Source organism: Rhinolophus sinicus, linkage group LG05, assembly GCF_036562045.2.
Source record: "Rhinolophus sinicus isolate RSC01 linkage group LG05, ASM3656204v1, whole genome shotgun sequence".
In the NCBI taxonomy this organism is placed as follows: domain Eukaryota; kingdom Metazoa; phylum Chordata; class Mammalia; order Chiroptera; family Rhinolophidae; genus Rhinolophus; species Rhinolophus sinicus.
The window spans coordinates 73,139,844-73,155,560 of record NC_133755.1 but is presented as its reverse complement, the minus strand read 5'-3'; the positions used below and the strand labels follow the sequence as shown (position 1 = coordinate 73,155,560).

General features: G+C 37.4%; 1 long non-coding RNA gene across 1 annotated transcript in view; it reads left to right on the top strand.

The window, feature by feature from the left end:
• The window catches only part of LOC141571593 (uncharacterized), a 121,470-nt gene that overhangs the window by 47,842 nt on the left and 57,911 nt on the right, over positions 1–15,717 (top strand). The window lies entirely within an intron of this gene.

The following is a 15,717-nucleotide window of genomic DNA, read 5'->3' as shown; positions in this document are numbered from 1 at the left end:
TTAATGGTTGTACCAGTGTTGCTTATAAACCAAATAAATAAATCAAACCACTTTAAAAGAGCCCTTAATGACTGATTACTTCTTTTTATAACTTTCCACAATCACAACCATGCAAATGCAAAGAAATTTAAATTTACTCTTTAACTGGAAATCTGTAATTTAGTCATCAACAGGTAATTATTAGTAGTGGTAGCACGATTATGATGTGTGTCAATTTGTCTGGTTAATCACTAAGCCATCCTATAATTTTAATGTGTTGTAAAGGGCAAAGCAATTCATTTTAAAATTGATTGCTAGTGTAACATTTCAGCAAATTCTTAACAACACCTGTAATTAGAGAGTGGGGAAAATATTCTTAATCCCTAAAGCCTTAGGTAGTGAAGTGAGCATTTTCATTCGAAAGGCCTTCTTCAATTTTTCCTGGGAAAGGCAGTCAAAGCAGCTGCTTCTTAGAATATGTGTGTAGTGTTCTGCTGCGGGAGGCACGTGTCTTTTGGCTGTAGCAGCATCTTGAGTTTCTTCTGATATTCTGGTTCATTACACATAACAGCATTCTTGGTAACATTTGTGAGAGCTGAGTCTTGGGAAAGGTTCAATTTCAAAACCCTTCAGAGTTGTTGATAAAGGACAGGGGTCTCAACCAGTGATGATTTTGCCCTCCCCCCACCCCCAGGGCACATTATTTTTTACATGCCTGACTCAGGAAGGGTGCTACTGGCATCTGTGAGTAGACACCAGATATGCTGCTAAATATTCCACAATGCACAGGACCCCCCCCCCCCCCCCCCAACAACTGACAATGACAGAGGGCTCTGTGCTTTCCTTGAAGACTGCATGGGCCTCTCAGGTCAACTCTGAACCAGCCTCCTGAGGATATGTCAGAAGCCAGATGATAGCTACACAACAGCTGTGTGTGGAAACAGCAGTTCGTACCAGCCTCTCCACTTCTCTCCTCAAAGCAGGCCTCATGTGGACTTCCTTCCTGATCTATATTCTAGTCTCAGGAAAGCTCAATGGTTCATCAGGTCAAAAAGTTAAATACTTTAGGATTTTTTTCTTTTAACTTATTTAGGAAAGTCAAAACATGCATATTTTAAGCTGGCTAAAATCAAGGAAGTATTTCCTTTCAGATTTCTAAAGATTTTTCTTTCCTCCTTTAGAAAAAGAAATTCTTTTTTAAAAATATAGCTCATTGAACTTCCATGTCTGCCATTGTCCATTGTGTTCCAGATACAAAGAAAGCCTGAAGAATGGTGGGAAAATTTTTTCCCAACAGAGAAATCCTTAACCATGATAACCCTCCAAAGGAAGTAATAAGCATTTAAAAATGTTTTTGAGAACTGAACAAATTGAAGGCATATAAAAACCCTGCACTGACTGTATAATGAATTTGAGCTTCTCGTTTGCAAAACCTCTCGTTTAGGAGGAAGTGAGGAAGGGCAGGATAGGGCCAAGAAGGAGCCAGTCTTGACTTCAGCAGTGAGAATGCGGTCTCTCCGTTGACTTTGAATACCCTTGGCTGCACAGCTTCCCTTTGGTGTCTTCAAAACACTGCATCAGAGCTATGAAAATCGATAAGAACACATTTACAAAGCACTTTGGGCTCCTTGGAGGAAGAGTCTTGGAGGAGACAGAAGCTATATCATCCGTCACAGTAAACTCAGTGCAGTCGTAAAACAAAGAGGGACGTGCTAAGCAGAATGCTTTGTGATGACGTCACCTTTTTCAGAGCTAATATACTTCCATGTGGAGAGCTTGTCACATAGCTCATCTTACCAGCCTGATGATTTTGTCTGGGTCTTTCTTTTTGAAGCTCCAACAAGAAAGACAGCAAATGAATTTTAAAAAGGCATAGCAGGAGCCCTCAATTAATGCCAAGTGCATTTTCAATTTGATACACTTCACTCAATTTTCAGGATTTGTTTCATCAGTAATATCTTAACACAGATGTCACTGGTGTGTAAAAATGTTTGAGAGTACAAAGATAGAATGTAAACTTCGAATAGTAGAGTTTGCTTATGGAAATCTTTTAACATCTTATCTTATTTGGACCCTAACATAGTAGTTATTTAGAATGTATTAAACATCTTTTATGTGAAAATCATCAAAACAGACTACGTGATTCAAACCACACATTAAACCTAACAAAAACAAGAAACGTACACACAGATCAGACATAAAAGAAAATACAGAAATACTTCTCCTATGGAGGAGTTTTATAGCAAGTGTTATATTTGTTTGGGATACAGCATTTGTGTTGGTGGGATCCTCCTCTGATTAAAATGATGTCAGTAGGGACAGAAAAGATATTGTACAGAGTGCCTCCAAAGAACACTGGGGCTTTGGTCAAAAATGGCAACAGCACAACTATAGCAGCCGAGAACCCTGTAGCCTGTCACAGGCAGTAGCCAGGCCATAGGCTTGGAGCCCACCTGGCAGACAGGCAAGGACAGGTGAGTTCTACCTGGCATGGGCTGGGGCCAAAGGTCATAGAGATGCATCTGTAGGCTGCTTACAAAACCTGTGCTTAGCCAAGAAAGTCAGGGGAAAGAACAGTCTTCCTCAAGAAACCCTGGGCATAAGCAAATTTATCAATCCATCAACAGAGACTATGGTGACCCTAGGTAGGGTGAAGTTTCCTTCAAGACTAGAAGGTTAGATACTTAGAGACGTGTATCATCATTGAATAGAATTCTTCCTGTTTCTTTTTTGTTTCCTGTCAAGGAACCTGGTGTATGTGAGGTCTCTGATCATCCCTCATTGAATTTTATTAAGCGTTTCTTACATTTACGTACACAGTGACTTGAAAGCTAACGTAAGTTGAACTCCACAGTCACCAAGAATGAGCTGCAGCGCCCAGGCTCAGACTACCAGTGCAGGAAGACTGGCATTTCAATTCTGAATCTGCCACTGGATAGCTGTGTGTCCCCAGGCAAATTCCTTAGCATTCCCAAGTCTTAACTAGCTTTTCCATCTTTCTTATAGTATTGTTGATAGAATTGGAGGACATAGATTTGAACATGACTAACAGGGCACTTGGAATATAGTGGAAATTTAAAAGGTACTAGCTCTAATTAATGTGGACCTATTGGTTTGAAATAATTAACTCTCTTTTGAAGTGTCTAGCCCATCTAGGATTCTAAGAATGAGGTAGGGCCGGGAAGAAACACATGAGAGAGCACCACAGAACATCTTTGAGAAACTACCACCACATTCACAGGTACTTCAGTGTTTGCCAAATTGAATCTGAATGCTTATTTAGGGGAGATAGCCAAGAGAACCCCAGGGTCTTACACACAGGTAGCATTATAAGCACCATTAATGGTGCAGATCACAAACATCAGATCCTCAAATTCATTTTACGTGAAAAAAAGAAGCAGCAAGAGCAGAGGCCCAATTCTCCCACAAAGCACTTTGTGTTTATTATCTCATTTCCTCTCAGACATTTAGTTGAGTCAGACATCACCATCATACTTTATAGAGGTGGGAACTGTCGAAGGAAAACTAGGGTATACCCCCTAGGGTACAGAGCAGGGCAGTGGTGAGACTGGTGCCTACATGTCAGCACACCTTAGGTCATTGATAATTTAGTCAGATAAAGAGCTTTGTTAGTATCAGAAACTATCACATATCCTCTGATTGTTTTTCCCACCCAGGAGAATTGATATTAAGCTCTCTCAGTCTAGACTCTTTCTTAGCTTACAATTAGAATGGCTGTTATTACTTCCATGTGGTCAACCCTGTAAATCTCTTTTCAATTTCACTCAATAGAAAGAAGTAGGTATGTGCCAGGTCTGCAAAGAGGAGACCCGAAGCCCCTGCTGCTTATTTACATAACCTGTTGCCATTTTAGTTTCCATTTTATTTTGAGTTTCTATAAACCATTACACTGAGGACGTTCAAGCTCAGGTGGTAGCAGGAGAAAGTGGAATCACAGACTCTTTCTCCTTTGACACCCAATGAGATTTTAAAAGTAAAAACATATCAAACCCAAATAACTAAATGCAATCAAACAAAGAAAGAAAAAACACACTGAAAGAAAACCTAATATCATAAGAGCCAAGGGAAGAGAGTCAAGAATCTGGTGTAAAAAGTACAGGGTTGTTCCTAACACACTGAATTTTGGTGAGTGACATGAATATGCTCCAATTGGAGGAAGCAAGTGAGAAACCCTGGGAAAGGTTAAGGAGACCCACCTCAGAGTGGGAATGCCTCATGCCATGTGAGGCCTTGGCAGAGGCAGGAGAACCACTGGGGTCTGCCATTTTCCAGGGCACTGTGCTGAGGCAGGTGACGAGCATAGGATCGAGTGTAGAACAGTGACGGGATTCTAGAAGAAACAGCAAACTGAGGTTCAGTAAGGACATTTCTAAGCCTAAAAAGCTCTCTCCATTTTCCCCAAATCTGTATCCTTAGGGTTCAAAAGAGCAGTTTTTAAGACAGCTCCCAGCACTCACTAAAGTCTCATGCAGCTGAGAGTGGAAGACAGATTTTATAGTACTTGAGAAAAGTGCCAAAGAGAACTCGCCTGCCTGCAGCAGAGCAGACCAAAGTTCAGCACTGAACTGCCTGAGTAACATATAAAAGCAATGAAAATACATGGATTATATGTATGCACGAAAGAAAAGAAGGTAGGAGAAAAGCACGTGAGAAGATGGATTAAACTCCCGTAAAAACACAACTGAGGAACGACAGGCAGTTTATCGACAAATGCTTCAAGCTATTGCAGAACTTAACAATGTATTCACCAAATCAGAGCTCAAAGTGAAATGAAATTAGAGAACAAAAAGAAAAGGGTGATTGCAGAGCTAAGAAAGCCAACACAACATCATTATAGACTAAATGAGGAGAAATTATTGAAAACACAAACCATTAGTGAACAGATGACAGAGGTAGAAGACAGAGAAAGATGAGCTGGATGAAGATGGTTGGTGTCCCCTAAGATGAGAGAAAAACAAATCGAACCGAGCCTGCTATTTGGAATAAAATAAAGGAAAATTTTTCTGAATTACAAGAATAACAGGTTATGCAATTCAGAAAAAACCCCCACAAAGTACACCATGAAATAATTAATACAGTTATGAATATCAAGGCACATTTATTGAACTTCAAGAATGAAGAAAAACCTATTTCAGGTACTTAGGCAGAAAAACCCAGGCACCAACAAGGGCGGACGAGTCCAGAGGGTCTCAGACTTCTATACAACAAAGCCAGGAGACAATGTGGCAATATCCACAACCTTCTGAGGGAGATAAATTATGACCCAAGCACATTATGCAAGACAAGTTATTATCCACACATAAAGACAATAGGCAGAACTGAACAATCTCTAGAAATAAAACCCTCACAAGCACCATTATTTTTGGGGGGCGGGCAGCATTTTCTTAATGCATAATATTACAGAAAAGCATGCCAATCCTAAGTATCACTTTGAAAATTTTTTTCCAAAAGAGCACACATGTGCAGCCATTGCCCAGACTAAGATATAGAATCATGCCTTCACTCCAGAAGCCTCACTGTGTCTCTTCCAACCATTCGTACTTTCCCAAAGTTAATCACTATTCTGCTTTCAACACCATGGATTCGTTTTGCCTTTTTTTGAACTTTATCATAATGGAATCAAATGGCATTCACTTTTTTATGTGTGTGCATTTTTTTTTCGCTCGGTAATGTCTGCGCAATTTACCCATGTTACGTGAAACGGCAGTTTGTCATGTAATTTTAGAGATTATACAGTACACTTTCAATATTATAATATAAAACTCTGGGTCCTTTTAAAATCTTTTGAAGAATGCTGACCATATATATATATATATATATATATATATATATATATATATATATATATATATATTTTAAGCAGCCAGTCATCCTGCAAGTCCTGGCCCCCTTCTATTAGCTGAGATCCCAACATGATTTTTGTATTCAACATCTTTGCAATACTGTCCGTTGGGGACCTGGGAGGTAGTCTATGCCATAGTCAGTTCTCAACGCTCTCGTGTTGATTCCAGTCCATTTCATGCGTGTGAATATTGAGAGTAAGCCTGCACTTCCTACTTAGACTTAAAGGATTTCTTTCTCCTGCTCCCTCCTCTCCAGAGTCTTGCCACACTTTCCGCTTCCCAGGGACCTCCTTTCTGGGTTCGCTGGTTACAAAGCTAATGCTTTAGCTTCCTCCGTGCTGTCGTGCACTTCCTGCAGCAACGCCAAACACATGGCGAGGCAGCGAGAGAAAGCCTGTGGGAGCCCCCATCAATACACGGTTGTAGCTTCTTTACTGAGGATCACCAAGGCTGTGGTCAGAATATGAAAATAACTGTGTCCTGCAGGAATCCCCCTTCCTGGGACTGGGTAGAGAAAGTTCTCCTTAGATCTTTTCCTGTCTGGACCCATTCCCAGTTTTGAGAGATATAGCAGTTTTAGGTCATATGTAAGAGGCAAAAAAACCCCAAACCAAGCAAACTTTAATTTAATAATTTAAATAAATAGGGACCCCACATGGATTGATCACTCTTAGAGTTTCATTCTCTATATTGTTTGCATTATTTAGTTTTCGAAGACCTTTGAGAGTTAAGCTTTAAGTCTGTGCAAGTTTTTGTCATTGTTTTGTTGTAATCAGTGAGGGAGACAAAATAGAGTATGATTTCTCCCTCTTAACCAGAACCAGAACCTCTTCTATGAGGTGTGATCAAAAGATATGGTGAATGTTTAAATTAAAAATATATATATTACAGTAAAAGACACATTGCCATTAATCCCACTCAAAATACCTCCCTCACTTCAAACACACTTATCCCACTGTTCTTGCCACTTTCTGAAGCAGTTCTGGAAGTCCTCTTTCTTGAGTGTTTTTACTTCACTCTCTATCATGACAATGCTCCCTTCTGGTACGGCAATTTCTGTCAAATAAAAACATTATGGTGTGTCCTCATCCACCTTATTCACTGGATCTGGCACCATGTGACTTCTGGCCCTTCCCCAACGTCAAAATGACCATGAAAGGTAAACGTTTTGAATCGATTCAGGACATCAAGGCAGCCATGACAGAGCATCTAAAAGACACTCATGAAAGAGGACTTCCAGAACTGCTTCAGAAAGTGGAAAGAATGAAGGGATACGTGTGTTTGAACTGAGGGGGAGTATTTTGAGGGGAATTAATGGCAATGTGTCTTTTATTGTAATAATTCTTTTATTTAAACATTCACTGTATTTTATGATCACACCTTGTATACATGTACTTTTAATATTTAAATTGTGATCATACACGAAAAGTTTTTTTTTAGAAAAACATCATATATGTTATGAAATAGTCCTCACTGTCTGAATGTTATGCATCTATCTTAATTTATTTACTTAAATTCCTTAATATTTAGGTGATTTAAATTTTTATTAATATGCTTCTGTGAATGTCTAAAAAGTACGACTATTAGCATAATTTTGTATGTATATTTTAATTTTTTGCATCATTAAAAACAATTTTATTAACTTTGATGTTTTTCTATGCTTTGGTAAGTAATTATTTTAGTTTCTATTTTGAAATAATTCCAAATTGGTAGAAAAACTGCAAGAATAATATAAAAATTGCCAAGAATGTTAACATTTTGTCCTATTTGCTTTATCAGTCTATTTCTCCATGTATAGATATATAAAATTAATTTTTTTCTACACCATTTGAGACTAGGCTACACACATAATGCCCTGTAATTCTCTTACTTCCATGTGTGTTCCTAATAACAATGATATTCTCTTACATTACCACAGAACACTAATATTAGCTCCATTTTCAAAATGAGGAAACAGAGATACAGAATTTTGCCTCTCCTGGAACGCGCAGTCTCTCTTATGAGGCTAGAAACTTGTGTGTCTTTCCCCCCTTTTTTCAAATATACACAAAGCAGAGAAATGTATAACAAATCCCTTTCCATGTACCCATCACCATGCTCCACTAATTCTCAACATATGCCAACTTTATTTCTATTCTTGTCCATTGTCCCTCCCTCATGCTGAATTATTTTAATGCAAGTTCTGGCTATCACCTCATTCCATTTAGAAACACTTCAGAATGTCCCTCTGACAGATGACGACTCATTTGATGTTGTTTTGTTTTGTTTTTATGTAATCCTAATGCCATTATCACATCTAAAAACAATTAATCCCTTACTATCATATAATGGACATTCAGAGTCCAAATTTATCAGTTGTGTCATTAATGTCATTTTACAATTAGATTTTTAAGATCAAGATCCAAAGAAAATCCACATCTTATTTTTTCCCTATTACTTATTTGTTGAAGAAATTGGGTTAATAATCTCATTTTTCGTAGGTATGATTAGCAATGACAGATATAAAGCAGATATTTTTATGACTAAATAATTTTCTCAACTCCATGTCTTATCGCTTATTGCCAAGTCCCTCAAGCCCTGATGCTCCCCTTTGTTTGGCTCTGTTCCACCTGGTATTGAAATGTGTCATGTTCCATCCTGCTCTTAGCCCCTGTGATCTCATCTCATAGGTCTCAGCTCAAGGGGAAGCCTCTCCCAGCTCTACTGAGACATAAAGTCCCCCTAGTGTATATCCTCAAAGCACCATACACCTTCCCGTCATATTGTTTATCAGACTTATCATTTCATTTTCATTTATTTGTGTGAGTTGTTTAATGCCTGTTTCTCCTACTACTATACTCCAGTTCTGTGAGAATGGGGATAGCGTCTTATTTCTGTCACGTGTATTCCCAGTACTTAGCCCTGTCAACCTAAAAATCTAGGAGGCAATAACTGAACAAAAAGTGTTTACTTGGGATGAAAGGAATTGAAATTCTGGAAATACAGATTCAGACAGAAGCCCAAATAGTGTCTCCCCAACCTGCAGGAGAGGGGCTCAAGGTTTTTATGGAGAAAAGGGAGGAAGAGGAGTTAAGAGTTCATTGGTGCTGGATGAGGTAAGGCTGGATTTGTACTTCATAGATGGGCTGGAGATTTGGTCATCAAGCGAGAGGCTAGATTTGTACTTTATTGATTGGTTAGAAATTTGATTGTTGGAAAAGTCCAGTTTCATCAGTTCTCACAAACAATATTCTTATTTTTACTGACTTCTTGGATTGTTGGCATTTTGGTCCCGTTTAAAAGCTAAAGAAAACAAGATGTGCAGGGCTGTGCCTCTAAAATGGCTACTCTGGTTCTATTTTAATATGGCTTCACTTTTGTCATCGTTTACAGCAGGAAGACTGCCATATGGTAAATGCTCAAGAAATATTTGTGGAATTAAGAAATAAACTACTGTGTTTCCCTAAAAATAAGACCTAGCCGGACAATCAGTTCTAATGCGTCTTTTGGAGCACAATTTAATATAAACTCGGGTCTTATTTTACTATAATGTAAGACCTGGTCTTTATATAATATAATATAATATAATATAATATAATATAATATAATATAATATAATATAATATATGTAATATAATATAATACAATACAATACAATATAATATATTACCGGGTCTTATATTAATTTTTGCTCTAAAAGATTCTTTAGGGCTCATTGTCCAGCTAAGTCTTATTTTTGGGGAAACAGGGCATTTACTGGCTTTAAGAAGAATCTACATAATTCTGTAAGTAGAAAGTAAGGAACTGAGCAATTTTCCATTCACTCCCAGACCTCTGTGACTTCTTCCACATTCACATTTTTGCATTTATATTTCTTATACAATGTTGTTGTACAATGTTTAAATTTTGAACCATAATTACTGCCATTTTGTAATTTTGGATCTTTCTAAATGGGTTCAGTGCTTCCCACCTGCCCTGCTTCTATCGTTTCTCTATTCCTCCCTTAGTTGCTAGTTTTAGTTCCTAAGATGGCTCTTCAGGCATGACTCATAGGTGCTATGACCTATGACACTTTTGAAAATGCCTGAATCCCACCTTTGTACTTGAATGACAGCTTTACCAGGAAAAATGACTAGGTTACATGTGTCAGACAATTGGAAACAATTGTAGGATTTCATATTTTGCTTTGTATTACACATGAAAAAAACAAAAAACAAACACAATGTATTTCAATCAAGTTCTAGTATGCTTTATAATTCGAAGTAATCTCACAGTTCTTCATATGGAAACAAGGATGGGCAGTCTCTATAATGAATTAAATAAACTGCCGAATTAAATGTTTTTTTTTTATCTCTGTCCCATAACAATCATTTTTTTTGTTGTGTATAAATAAATCAAGAAAATTATACAGAGAGGATTAAAAATTTATGTTGTATTTAGACCCCAAAATTCCAATCCTACTTTTGTTCCTAGAGAAATGTTTACACATATGCTAAAAGTATCAAACAATGTTTATTTTTACATTCTTTATAAGAGCTTGAAATGTGGAAACAACCTAAATGTCTATCATGGAGAATGAATAAATAATTGTGGTTCACCTATAAATGTAATACAAGTCAGTGAAAATAATGAGCCAGAGGAAGACAGAAAAAATATAGATAAATTTCAATTATATTTTGAACTAAAAAGAGAAAGTTGCAGAAGAATACACTAAGTATATCAGTTATGTCAAAACTTAAAAGCATGCAAAAGAAAACTGTACCTTGTATATGGACTCATAGAAATGTACTTAAGGGAAAAGGCATGCAATTGAAAATACCAAATCCTAAAGGGCTGGGATGGGAGCATGGGGAGGGGCTGGGAGAAGGAAGGGATGAAGTTGGGGCAGCTTCACTGTGTTTGTATCATTTTGATTTCTTAAGCTCTGTGATGGATGTTTATTCTGTATATTTAACATTTATACATTTTGTAAGATTGAAATATTTAACAGTGATAAAAAGAAGGTATGCTGTCGAGTAAAATTTGTACTTTATAGGTTGGCTTTTGGTTTGGTCCTCAGGCAAAAGGCTAGATTTGCACGTCGTTGATCGGTTAGCGATTTGGTCTTTGGCAAAGGGCAATTTCATGAGTTCTTACAAACTGATGATTGAAGTCTACCTTATTAGTTTTTACTAATCCATACAGCGTGTTCACAGAACCTGCTTCACACCCAGTTATTTTCTTGCCTCCTCCCTACTTTTGTCCAATTTCTTTCACAACTATTCCATTCTTCTTCTCAGCTGATGATGCATTTGAAAATTTAGATGTATATTTTGTCTTACCCATCTATTGTTAAGCTAAAGATAAAAGGCCAAAGGGAGAGGCAACAAGCATTTATTTGAGATCCAAAAGAATAGCTATTTGGGAAGCACTGATTCAAGCTGAAACCCAAATAGTCTTCTAGTTAGGAGGGGAAGGCAAGGGGTATTTATGAGAAAGAGAAGGGGAAAATGACATCAACAGAAAGAAGGAATTTCTATAAATGAAGATAAGCTAATATAGTGGTGTTAATTCCAAAGAATGTTTTCAATGTTCAGTCATCAGTCCATAGTCATTCTTGCTACCTTTCCAAACAGTTGTTTGGGATGCAAGTTGCTTCACACCCAGTCCAAAGGTTATTTTGCCCTATTTTAACATTCCAAATGTTTGAGGAGTAAGACATGTAAGGTAGTTCCTCTGGGTTGGCATCTCTGACTTCATTTTAAAATGGCTCTATTTATATTCATCTATCTATCTATCTATCTATCTATCTATCTATCTATCTATCTATCTATCTATAATATCATCTATCTATCTATCTATCTATCTATCTATCTCTAATATCATCTATCTATCTATCTATCTAACTATCTCTATCTATCTATCTATCTATCTATCTATCTATCTATCTATCTATCTATCTATCATCTAATCTCTCCATCCACCTATCATCTATCTATATGTATATCTAGATGAACTATTAGAAAAAAAATTCAACTGAGTAAATTTTAAAGATCTTATTGGCTTAATTCAATGATTCATGAATTCGACAGCATACCATCTAGCAGAGAGAAAGGAGCCCCGAGGACCTGTAAAATGGAAGGCTTCCATAGGCAGAAAAGACCAGGAACAAGGAAGTAATACTGGGGAAAAAAGTGATTGATTATTGCAAGGTCACATTCCTTTAGGGGATGACAGGGGTCCATCAGGCATGTCACGTCACTAATGCTGCTCAGATGCGTCCTGATTGACTGGTATAAGATTCCATTCCTGGAAGAGCCAAAACTATAATTAAGTCTTGGTTTTGGTGATGTGGCGCTTAGTATGAGTGACTCCATTTTGGGCCTGTGGTCTTGTTTTCAACATGAGAAACATTGATTTATTCTACTGACTTCAGGTTTGACTTAAATCCCTCTAGTTGTTGGAACCAGTTCTAAAATGGTTTACACTCTGAACTTGGGGAAAGCTCCCCCAAAAAGAAGGGGAGGGGAAGTATAATTGTAGTAGACTTGTGGAGAGGTTCAGCACTAGTTACCTTGAGTTTCTGAGCTCTGCGGAGTCTTTGAATCCTGGTCCGAGCAGGACAAGCTGCCAGACATCTGTGTGATCTTTTTCCAGTTGCCAGAGGTTAGTCACTGACTATTATCTTTTACGTTATTTGTCATTTGCTAATTTTCTTGAAAGAGCTCACCTTTAGAGCTTTCGTTTCAATCTTACTCATACCTTCCATCCCACAACTGCTGAGAAACAATTCATTTATCTTACCTTATGTTTGGAGTGACATAGAAGTCACACCTGGGGGAGAAAAATGGAAAAAATTAAATCCTGCGCAATGTGTGTGTGTGTGTGTGTGTGTGTGTGTGTGTGTGTGTGTGTGTGTGTGTGTGTTTGAGTTCCCCCGAAAGTGGCAGCTAAATGCTTAATCTTCCTGTATCTCTAAGGCATTATTAAAGTCAATTATCTGGGGGAGTGGATTCTTACTCTGCTGCTATTTTGAGAAGAGTGAAGAAAATGTTTAGCTTTTCTCTGTATTTGAGCAAATGACATGATGAGGGTGATTTGGAGACTCAGCTGCTTAGGACACTTTGCATAGACTTTGGAGAAGAAATAAGCACGTTAGGATATTACTGTTGCTAGATCTGAAGCAAGAAATGTCAAATAGCGACCTTTATTTCAGAACTTTTCAAAATGTGTTTGCTTAGAGCATAAAAAGAACGTGTCTTAGAAGTCTACACAGAGATCAAATCCATACTGGAGAAGAAAGGATGTGGGAATGACCTGAGATTTCCCCAAGGCCAAGAACTAGGTCTTGTCCTCCACTCCCAACACTTCCGTCTCTTTACCTAGTGTTCTCTGAGCGCCACAAACAACCAGCAGGCAGCCAGTTATTGAGCTGTAGAGGAGGATAAACTCACAGAGTTGCCCAGCAACAGCCTCTTCCTTGTTTTCAGGAGGGCAGGGGTGGAGTCCAAACTTTCTTTGAGTCTCTTAAAACCAAGGTAATATTTGCTCAATAAATATTAATTACAGGATTAGGCTCTAAATCATGAAGCCATAATATTAACAAGGTTTGATGATGGCAAATGAATAGACTAACAAACTACTGGAATAATATAGACAGTCCTGAAGTAGCCCCCAAAACTTAAGTTACAACTAGATATCAAATCCATTTCAAATGACTTAGAGATTTAAATGTAAAAAATGTCGATCAGCATTGGAGAATAGTTTTAAAAAGAATATTAAGAGGTGGAAGGTCCTTCTAAACAATACTTAAAACCCAGAAGCCATACAAAGAAAACATTAATACATGTGACTACATTAGAAAAAAAAAAACACAAGCAGAAAATATATTTTAAAATGTTAAAAACCACAAACTGGAGAAAGAAACACTTACAATGCACATAACGAGGACCTACTTTTTCTGTAGAAGATCATTAGCTGACCAATAAGAAATGTGCAAATCTTAGAAAATGTGCAAAGGACATGAATAAACAATTTGCTGAAGAAGAAATCACCACATTTCACCACATAAATGGATGCTCAAACTCACTGCAAATGAAAGGAATATAAGTTAAAATCACGAATACCATTTTTCATTTATCAGCTATGTCAGATAATCTTTCAAGGTCAGTAAATTAGATAATGCACAAGGGCTGAGAAAAGGCATTCCCATACATTGGTAGTGGGACAATAAGTCTATCTTTAGAAGGTAGTTAGGAAATATCTTTCAAAAGTACACATACTTTTAGATTTCATAATTCAACTGCTAGACATGGACTCATATTCATGCATGTAGGTGCATGATGAAACGGGTATTTATCGTGCCACCATTTGCAGTAGCCTAACAATAGACAGAAACCTAAATGCTTAGAAATAAGGGGCTGGTTAAATAGATTATAAAATAAATTGTTTTATCTCGTAAAGGAATTTAAATATAGCTCTTATAAATCAGGTAGATATATGTATGCCAACATGAAATAATTGCTACTCCCGACCTGATGCTGGTCTGTTGCTGCCGAGAGCGCTCACGGGCCTGCTCCTGCCACGTGCCCATACAGTTCTTCCAAGGGCATCTCTATGAGCAGCCATGTTCCCTATGGTCAGTACTTCACCCAGGCTGACTCATCTGTCCCATGGACATGATCTTTTTTCTAGGCCTAGGATCTTCACCAAAAGTTTTCCTTTTCAACCCTGCAAACATAGAAAGTTTCTTTCAGGCCTTTCCTTGGATAATACAGCTTGATTTGGGGTTCAGGCCTTCAAAACACAATGGCATGTTTATGTTTTGTCTTAGACCTGGCAATGTTTTACCTTGTAACCTCGTTTACCTTGTAAGCTCATTACTGTCTTCCCTTCCCTTCCATTCCCTCTCCTTCCCAGAATAAGGGAGGGGGAATAAAAAGGACTAATCACATGGAGGGGGAGAAGAGAAGAAACCAACCATATGAAGGGAAGAAGAGAAGGAACCAGTCACGTGGAGGGGATAAGACAAGGAACCAATCACACCTTGGAAGTTACGCCTCTCACATGCCACAGTGTGGTATGTTAGGCAGCTCTCTAAAACCAGCAGAAAACAAAAATATAAGTTAAATTCTCTAAAGCTTACCCTTAAATCAAGTAACTTTTACTAATAAGTTTGCATGTTTTGTTTTATTTGTGTATGTGACTTACAGGTTTGTAATGTGCTTTTAGTTGAATGATTTACCTTTGTGAGTTTTTAAATATATTAAGATCTCTGTTTCTGGACACACTAAATTCAAGCAGTATCTTTATACATATCAGACTGTTTCTGATGAAAAAAGAGAAATTTTTTCTTTATACTTCCTCACCTATTCTTTTCCACATCTCCAAAGTTGTTGTAGTGATGTAAAAACCATACTCTTCAAACATGCAGAAAGTGTAATTTCATTTTAAATAACTGAGCTCATTTTATCCTGGAGTCTCCATTTCTATTCAGTAGTGACATGAAAAGCTAAATGCTACAACAGCAAACAATGCTAATGGAATAAAACTTCCAAAACACACGTTCCTGTTTTCCCCAAGGAACCCTAAACATGCCCATTCCAGGTACGTAGGCCAATCCAATTTAAAACAGTATGGGGTATTTGTCTTTCTCAGTCTGATTTACTTCATTTAGCATAATATCCTCTAGGTACATTCTAATTAAAAAAAACAAGCAAAACAACCCCCCCCACCACCAAAAAAAAAAAAAAGAAAAATCCAAACAGTATGGGGTATAGTTACCAGATTTAGCAAATAAAATATAAGACATACTTCTGAATGGGACATACTTAATATATATATAAAAAAAAATCATTGTTTATCTGAAATTTAAATTTAGCTAAGCATCCTGTATTCCATCTGTCAACCTATTTTG